Source organism: Copadichromis virginalis, linkage group LG20 (assembly GCF_057382275.1).
Source record: "Copadichromis virginalis isolate Kocher_CV1m ecotype Utaka linkage group LG20, C_Virginalis_male_GT1.1, whole genome shotgun sequence".
NCBI lineage: Eukaryota > Metazoa > Chordata > Actinopteri > Cichliformes > Cichlidae > Copadichromis > Copadichromis virginalis.
The window spans coordinates 26,458,302-26,467,245 of record NC_140637.1 but is presented as its reverse complement, the minus strand read 5'-3'; positions in this window follow the sequence as shown (position 1 = coordinate 26,467,245).

Genomic DNA, 8,944 nt, shown 5'->3' with positions numbered 1-8,944 from the left:
ACTTAGGAGAGTCTTGGAGCTCCCACTGACGTGGGATCATTCCTTGAGATTTCATGTTAGTCTTCTGCTTAGTTAAGTCTGTGAGTGTATGCTTACTGGAATTAAGTGTCTTGATGGCTGCCTCTGTTATTTTCCCCTCAGGAGGAACATCGGAGGGCAGCAGGCACAGGGTGTGTGTGGACACACGAGAGTGGAGAACATGACACGGGAGAGCACGGGGATTTACTGTTATTGTTTCCACACACTGTAAATAAACGCACTGTTTATACACAGAGCACCGCGCCTGAGTCCTCCTTCCCCACATCCCCACAGTCTGCCATGCCAAACCGTGACAGAGATAGCTATACTTGCATTTATTTCCTCACGCTTGGACTATTGCAACTCTTTGTTTATGTGTCTAAGCAAAGGTTCTCTGGATTGTCTGCAGGTTGTGCTAAATGCTGCAGCTAGGCTGTTGACAAAATTCTCCAGGTATTCACATGTGACACCATTGCTATTTCAGCTACACTGGCTTCCTGTTGAATTTAGAGTACATTTTAAGATCCTGGTCTTGACATTTAGAGCCTTGCATAGGCTGGAACCATCCTACATCTCCGACCTGCTACAGCCCTATGTCCCCAGCAGGTCCCTGAGGTCATCTGATCGGGGCTTACTTGCTATAAAACAGACTAAGATGAGAACAAAGGGTGACAGAGCTTTTGCCACTGTGACTCCAAGATTGTGGAACTCTCTCCCTCATACATTAAGAATTGTGGACTCGGTAGTTGTTTTTAAAAAACAACTCAAAACTCACCTTTTTAAAACTGTTTTTGGTTAATTTTTTGCCTGTTTTATTTTGTCTGTTTTACCCTTTTATTATTTGTTATCTTATGTGCAGCACTTTGTGATTCTGTCTAGAAAAGTGCTATATAAATAAAATTGTATTTATTTATTTATATACAAAAGTTCATTACATGACAGCACCAGATCAAGTGTGTGACCATTTCCATGAGTTGGATCACTCACCCACTGAGTGAAAATAAGAGTTGATAAGGTTCCTTTACTAGTGGTCCAGTCTCAGAAAAAACATATATGTTAAAATAATCAACAATTAAAACATGATCATAACCTAGCACAAGTAAGTCAAAAGAATTAACACAAAAATCCTTAACCCATTTCAGTGGACCATACACCACAGTGTAGACAATTGAAGGAGTTCAGTTCCAGAAGCTGCACTTTAAAGCTGGGGTAGAAAACGGGTAACAGTTGTCGACAGTGAATTTTGGATTTAAATACAGAAGCTAGCCCTCTACCTTTACCAGTGGTCCGGGGAGAGCTGAGAAATGAACATTGGGGGGGAAGAAATTCCAAGCAAGAACTCCTTTGTGGGTGGCTGTAGCTCAGGTGGCAGCGCAGGTCATCCACTAATCAGAAGGTCGGTGGTTCGATCCCTCCTGGCTGCATGCCAAATATCCCTGGGCAAGATACTAACCCCATGTTTGCCTACTGGTGGTGGTCAGAGGGCCTGGTGGCACCAGTGTCCAGCAGCCTCGCCTCTGTCAGTGCACCCCAGGGCAGCTGTGGCTACAATGTAGCTTGCCATTGCCAGTGTGTGAATGTGTGTGTGAATGGGTGAATGACTGAATGTAGTGTAAAGCGCTTTGGGGTCCTTAGGGACTAGAAAAGCACTATACAAATGCAGGCCATTTACCATTTCACCAGGTTGAAGCCAAGTTTCTGTTGGCCCAAGTTGCGCCAACAGAAACTTTCTGCCAAGTTGGGCCAACAAATGCTTTCATAAATCACGGCCAGTGTATAACAGCGCTATCCAAAACATGATCAAACTGGTGCTAACCGAAGTGCATCTCAGAAGGCGAAGGTGTCTATAATTTGGGCCACTTCTGTAGGACGACAACCACTGCCACTGGAGGCTTCGCTGGCAGGTCTGAAGGAACAGGAAGACAAAAAGGATTTATCCAGCGATGACATCTGGATACTTACATGACTCATCTTTTTTAGTGCTTCCAAGGAGGAAAAGTGAATGGTAGGCAGCATAGTCAATCAAGTATGTCCGCCAGTAGTGGAGGAAGGCTTCCTGGCTGATTTCTCAGATCAAATGTTGGCAGTTTAACTGGCTAAAAGCTCAAAGTGTTTGGCTTTCATAGATGAGTGGAGCAGAGCCATCAGGGCAATATGAAAAAAGAAAAATAACAACATCCTGCAGATAGAACCCAGCTTGCTGTGCACACTGACGCCATCTTTATTGAAAAGACATTTCGGGGAGTGTTATTGCAGAATATTAATAATGAATTTAGCCAAAAATAATTAGCCACAAAGGATTTGCCTGTTTCCCTCGATGCTCACTTAAGTGTTTATTTAAATGAGCGCACCTTAAAGCAGATAACATGTAAGCTAGGGAGGAAATGGCTCATTAATTTGGAACATCATTCTTTACCCTGGCTGGAAAATAGTTTGCTGCCCACCGTAAAGCTAAAACAGAAGAAAACTGAAGAAAATAAGAACAACCCTAGGTTTCTCTTCAGCACTGTAGCCAGGCTGACAAAAAGTCAGAGCTCTGTTGACCCAACTATTCCTTTAACGTTAACTAGCAATCAGTTAATCAATTTCTTCACAAATGAAATTTTAACCATTACAGAAAAAATTACTCATAATCATCTCACAGACATAACATTATCTACAGATACTTTAAGTACCAGTGATATTCATTTAGAATCTTTCTCTGCAGCTGAGTTAACTTCAACAATTACTTCCTCCAAACTATCAACGTGTCTTTTAGACCCCATTCCTACAAAACTGCTCAAAGAAGTCCTGCCATTAATTAATGCTTGTTACAGCCCTAGCAGGGCCTCCTCTTGAAATTGCCCTTGTGTGGGTGTGGTGTTCTCTCTTTGCCTCCTCCTCTCTTGCTCCTCCCACCCCTCTCTCTTGCTTTCAATCTGCCCTCTCTCCAGGACGCACCTGCTGTTCATTGGCCTCGTTTGGCATCTGGACCCAGTCAGCAATCCCCTCTCTGAGGTTATATATGCTGGGGAAGAATTGTATGATGTGGGGTGGTGTTTCTGTGGCTCTACAATGTGTTTTGGGTGATAGAAAGGTCCCATTGTGAGATTGTCCGGGCTGTGATGTGGAAGCAGTGGGGAGAGTAGCTGCTTAAGTGAGTATTGTGGCTTGTGGGCCACAACAGCAGCAGCAGTAGAGCTTACTGCTGCTAGTGACAGGATGAGCCTTTGGGCCCTTGGAAGGGTCAAATGATCATCATATGACCCTAGAACTGAAGAAGCTTCTCGGATGAGACGTGAAACATCTTCAAGCAACTTAAAGAAGTCCAGATGTTTTTCTTTCCAGGCTCCTTAGACTTGAAATTGATTAGAAATCTCAGTCTACAGTTAATACAATGCAAAATACTACATAATGTACAGTATACAGGTCAATGGATGTTCAGTATGGGTTTTATGTCTTCTAAGGACTGCTCACACTGTCAAGGGAAAACACCTTGCAGTTTTGTCCAAGCTCTTGGGTTCTGTCCACCTGTTCAGAGGTTCTGGTGCTGGATATGTGAAGACTTATCAAAGTGTTTGAAATGTAACATTCCAGTCTCCACTTCAGTTTGCTTGTTGGTCGACTTAGATGATGTCACTACAGAGATGAATACAGCCCACAAGGCTCTCACTGCCCTATGCTTGCCAAGAAGACCGTCCTCATGAACTGGAAAAATTAAAATAATGATAATTCTAACCAATATAGAGACCGTCTGATAGATCATATTAATCTACCAGTAGCCATGCTGCTCCTAGGTGGGTCTGGGGCAGGCTTATGGACTTGGAATTCTGGGGGTGCTCTGCCTCTAGGCTGGGGTTCTGGTTGGGCCTGGGTCCTGATTAGTGTGTCGACAGGATTGTGAGTGGGTGCATGCACGGGGGCCCTGCCTAGGGGCAGGAGGCCTCTAGTGCATCAGTGGAACTGGGGGGAGCTATTTAGCTGGCAAGAGGTTGTTACCATCCTTTGCATGTGGTCTCTGCTCGTAAAGATGTGGAGGGCAGGGGATCTGACAGACGTGGAGGATAAACTCAACCTGGGTGTCTATTGTCTTATGTAGTCTGGGAGTTGACTAATTGTTGGGCTGGCTGTTTCTCCTCTGCGGTGGGCTTGGATTGAGTGGCAGCGGAGCCTGCGGGCTTGTCGCAGCTGCCCTCTGTGGCTTCTGCACTGTGGCTACTGGGTAACCTCCCAGCTCTTTTCTAGGTGGGTGGTGCGATTCCTCCTTGTGCTCTCATGTTCTGGGGATCATATATATTTATATCGATCTATCTGCCATGCCTGCTTCATGTCCTGGGGGGAGGGCTTTGGCCCCCCACTGTTAGACACTTACATGGAGAAACCTAATGAATAAAAGCGCGCTCACAACACAGATGTGCACAAAGGTGTGCAAACAGGTACTCAGAGACAGACAGTATCTTGGTTGGCTGCTACATCTAAGCATATCATGCACTATTAATACTGTATGCTGCTCAGTAACACTGAATATTTATTATTTACTGTTGCTTATGCTTATGTTGGTTCTTGCTGTGGTTTGCTTACTGTGTTGTTTTCTTTTCAGCAGGTGATCAAGCAGATTTTCAGTCTATTGTTTCTCCTCTATTTTTTTCCTCTCCTTCTGTTAACTCCCTTCCCAGCTTCTCTTTCCGTTTTCTTTCTCTTTCCCTGTTGCTGTGCCTCCCACAGGCTGCTTCTGCTGAAGGTTTGTTCCCTGTAAGAGTTCTCCCACTGTCCCTCGTCTGATTGATTTGTTCTTGTTTTCTCTGTTTTGTCTGTATTATTGTAGGGTTTTTAATTTACAATATAAAGCACATTGAGGAAATCACTGTAGTGATTTAGCACTGCATAATATAATAAATAATAATAGTATTTACTTGAATTTAACATTCAGTTCAATTCGAGGGCAGCTTGAATTGAACTGAAGACCACTCATCATGTCCTCTGCCATTACAGTGAGGCTCACCTTCATGAGGCTGATCTGTGCTGCATGATGTCATCCTGCCTCAGATTATTTTTCCCCATGTTTTCTCTTTTAATCCTCCCTGCAGCTTTTTATCCACAGAGCCAGCCATTTGCCAAACTGTCTCCCCCAACACACACACACACACACACACACACACACACACACGCGCGCGCGCGCAATGTGGCAAAGAGATTAACACATAAAAGAATAATAATACTGAAATGTCAAAAAAAAAAAACCCTAACCAAAACAGACAACAAAAAAGCCAGAGAGAACATATTTTGTAATGAGATTAATGTTAGTCAAATGAGATATAGAGAAGTGATATGATTCTTCCCTGTCAGGACAGTGTGTGTGAATTGTAAAACTAAGTTCATGACATAGACATAGACCATGTCTTGTGTTTGCTGGGGGATAAAGTTAGGACAAGCCCCTCTATTCTCCCATTATAGGATGCAAGACAGTCTGCCCTCCTGTCAGAAAATAGACTCCAACATCCAAACACATGAACACCAAACTGAAAAAACACAACTACAAATCTGCAATTCATGTTGCTTCTCTAGACATTAGGAATGGTGAACTTTAATGAGACAAAACAAAAGCTGCTTTAAAATGGAAAATAATGAGACTCACCTCACATTAATGCCCTTCTTTGCTCACAGAGCTCAGATCTTTATTTAAAACCACCACGTCTGTTATCTAGCTGCTTAACCTGAGCCCAAAATCCTCACAAAAAGAGAACTGGTGTATGAAATATCTTTCATCTTCTCGAATAGCTGTTCAGTTCCTTCCAGAGCAAATACCATGGCCATATCACTGTGATGGACACATTTTAATTATTTCTCTGTGTTCCTTTATTTGGAAATGTACCTTGTAAGCCATTTTACCTCCATTAATAACCAATGAAATTTTACTGGTTGAAGATTTTAATTGGGACTGGTTGTCTTCTGTCTTGCAGTTTCATTCTAAGTATCATTCATTTAATATCATACAACACTGATTTACAAACCTCATTATCCAATCTTTTATTCACAATGGAACATAGAAAACCTGTCAAAGGTTTAAAGTGTGATAGTGTATCATTTTAAGAAAAATTGTTGTTGTTGTAGTAATAGTAATAGTTGTAGTTTGATTTGATGGCAATAACTCATCACAAAAAAGCTGGGAGAGGGCAAGAAAGGCTGGAAATGTAACACCTGGAGGAACATTTTGCAACTAATTGGGTTGACTGTCAAAAGATCAGTAACATGATTAGGTATAAAAAAGAGTGCATTGGAAAGGAAGCGCTTTTAAAAAGTAAAGATGAGCAGAGGTGCACCAATCTGCAAAGAACTATTTCTACAAATTGTGGAACAATTTCACAGTAATGTTTTAGAACACCCTGAATTGGATAAGCAGAAGAAAATAGATTGATATTCCTAAATATAAAATTGTGACGACTTTTATCAAAAAGTATCATCAAAAAATTCCAAGAATCTGGAAAAGGACAAGACTGAAAATGAATATCGGATACTGGTGAACCCGTGAGGGGTAGCCATCTGCTGCAACAGGTTGGTATCAGTCCTTGATTGATACTTGACTGATTGATTGTGACACGGTGGCCTTCTCTCTCACAATTTTGTCCATTCTTGTCCTCACAGTCAGAAATTTTGAAAAGTGCACCATGACTAAGTGAATATGTGTTGAATATGTATTTAATTTCTTTTACAGTTTTTCTCCATTGGTTTGGCTCATTTCTTGAAACAGAAATTACATTCTCAAAACTCTAAGATCATTTGGCAAAACACTCTTACAGTTTAGCACAACACTATAGCTCACCTGCAAAAGCTCATATCTCTTCCAAAACTGTTCACTCAGGCTTCAATCTAAATCCCTTTCGCATTTAAACAGTCAGTGTCTCCAAAATGGCAAAGATCCTTCTCAATAGCTTTGGCTCATTTCTCGACACAGATCGGACATTCTCATCATTCTTGGTGCTTTTGTCAAAAATAAACCTGGATGGTTGATCACAACAACATGGTCCACCTGCAAAAGCTCATATCTCTCCTAAAACAGTTCCCTCATGTGTCAAAACTACATTTCTTTCTAATCTGAATAGTCAGTGCCCCCAAAATATATCGTCCCTTTGGCATTGTGTGAGTGCTGCCATACAAAATGTTTAGATGTTTTGTCACTATGGCAGAGGACCAACAATATACAACAGAAAAGAGTAGCTTCCAAGGTTTGACATCACAGATTGCACTCACACTACCAAGGAAATTATAACCATTTTTTATTCACACGCAAAGAAAGTTTCATACATATGTAAAAAAAACCTGGGACATCCACTGTGACCCGGTGGCCAATAATATTACGGCCACATCTTCGGCCCTTGGCCAGGTTGAAGCCAGCTTCATCCACGAACACCAGGATGTGAGGGATCTCATGTCCTTCCAATGACATTATTCTCTAAAATAGAGTAAAGAACATAAAATCAGTCATACAGAAGAGTCATATACTACAGTTAGACAATGACATGTTCTCCCCCACAGGTTCAATATACTACAGGCCACTACTCCAGTGGTTCTAAACTAGTGATAGGCCTATGAGGAAGTACTGCAGGGGTATTTGATAGAAAGGGGAGTGGGAAATACTGATGACTTACTGAGATGTTACAGTAAAACCTACAGTATTAGATAGATTTGATTGGGAGACAATAAAATAAGGATTATAATGAGAATCGTATCATACAGTAAACTGCAGTTTTCTGTTGAAATTGTTGAAGTCAGATGAAGCAAATACTGATTCTGAAATCAGGTAAAGGAGGTATTGAAACCAAATAAGTGAACTACTGCTTACTGTGATTACGGGTAAGGTTATAATGAGAGACAACCAGTAACTGACTTACATTTATATACTGGTAGCGCAGCTCCTTCACTCTGTCAGAGTTCCTCTCAAATGGTACCCTGTAGATTTGTTTCATTGTCATCTGATGCTTCTTCAAAACCCGGTCTATTGTGGAGATGCTTAATGTGTTTATATTCTGGAATATATGATTGTCCTGAAGGATGGCATCACGGATCTGTCTCAATGTGATGGCATTATTTGCGGCCTCTTCCCCTTATTCCTCCACCACGCATTCTCAGTCCTCCTCCTCTTCTTCTTCTTCTTCCTCCTCTTCCTTGAGGAAGAACTTCCTCTTGTCCGTTTGCTTGGCCTTGTCTATCCTTGTTCAGAGATCAGACTGGCTCTGGTCAAGCTCTATATATCCGTGTTTGGCAGCACACAATCATGGAACACACCTGTGTGTGACACTACCCCTTCGTTAGTCTAGTTTCACCTGACTGTCAACGACTGTCATCAATTTATCAAATATTCAAAGAAATTCATATATGGTATTCATGGTATTATGTTCTTGACCAATTTTTGACAATTGAACAGACAGTTGTGCATGCGAGTACTTATACAATGAAATCATGCTGACATGTTTTGGAGAGAATGATCATTAGACTGAGAATCAACTAATCAGTTTAGATCTACAAGATCTATTCATTTGGAAAATGTGCTAAATGTGGGCTAACTGTATAACTGTAGGCTACGTGTACTTAATCATTTGCAAAGATGCACTGAGACAATTGAGACATGTACTAAGGTATTTGCCATTTGATAAAATGAATGAGAAATGCCATTCTGTTATGAACATTTGCCAAGAGGTTTGGAGGTTTGTCCATGTTATTTTGAGAATGTAATTTCTGTTTCAAGAAATGAGCCAAACCAATGGAGAAAAACTGTAACACATCTCCATCTCTTATCAGGTTTTTACTTCTTGCTGTTGAAATAACAGGTAATAAGTGTAAGTAGTAGCTATTAAAATGGGCTCTCTCCTGGCCTCATTGAAGGGCATGAGGTCTACTTATATATTTTTTTATTCTTATAAATATAGCATATAATTTGGTTAAATGTAAG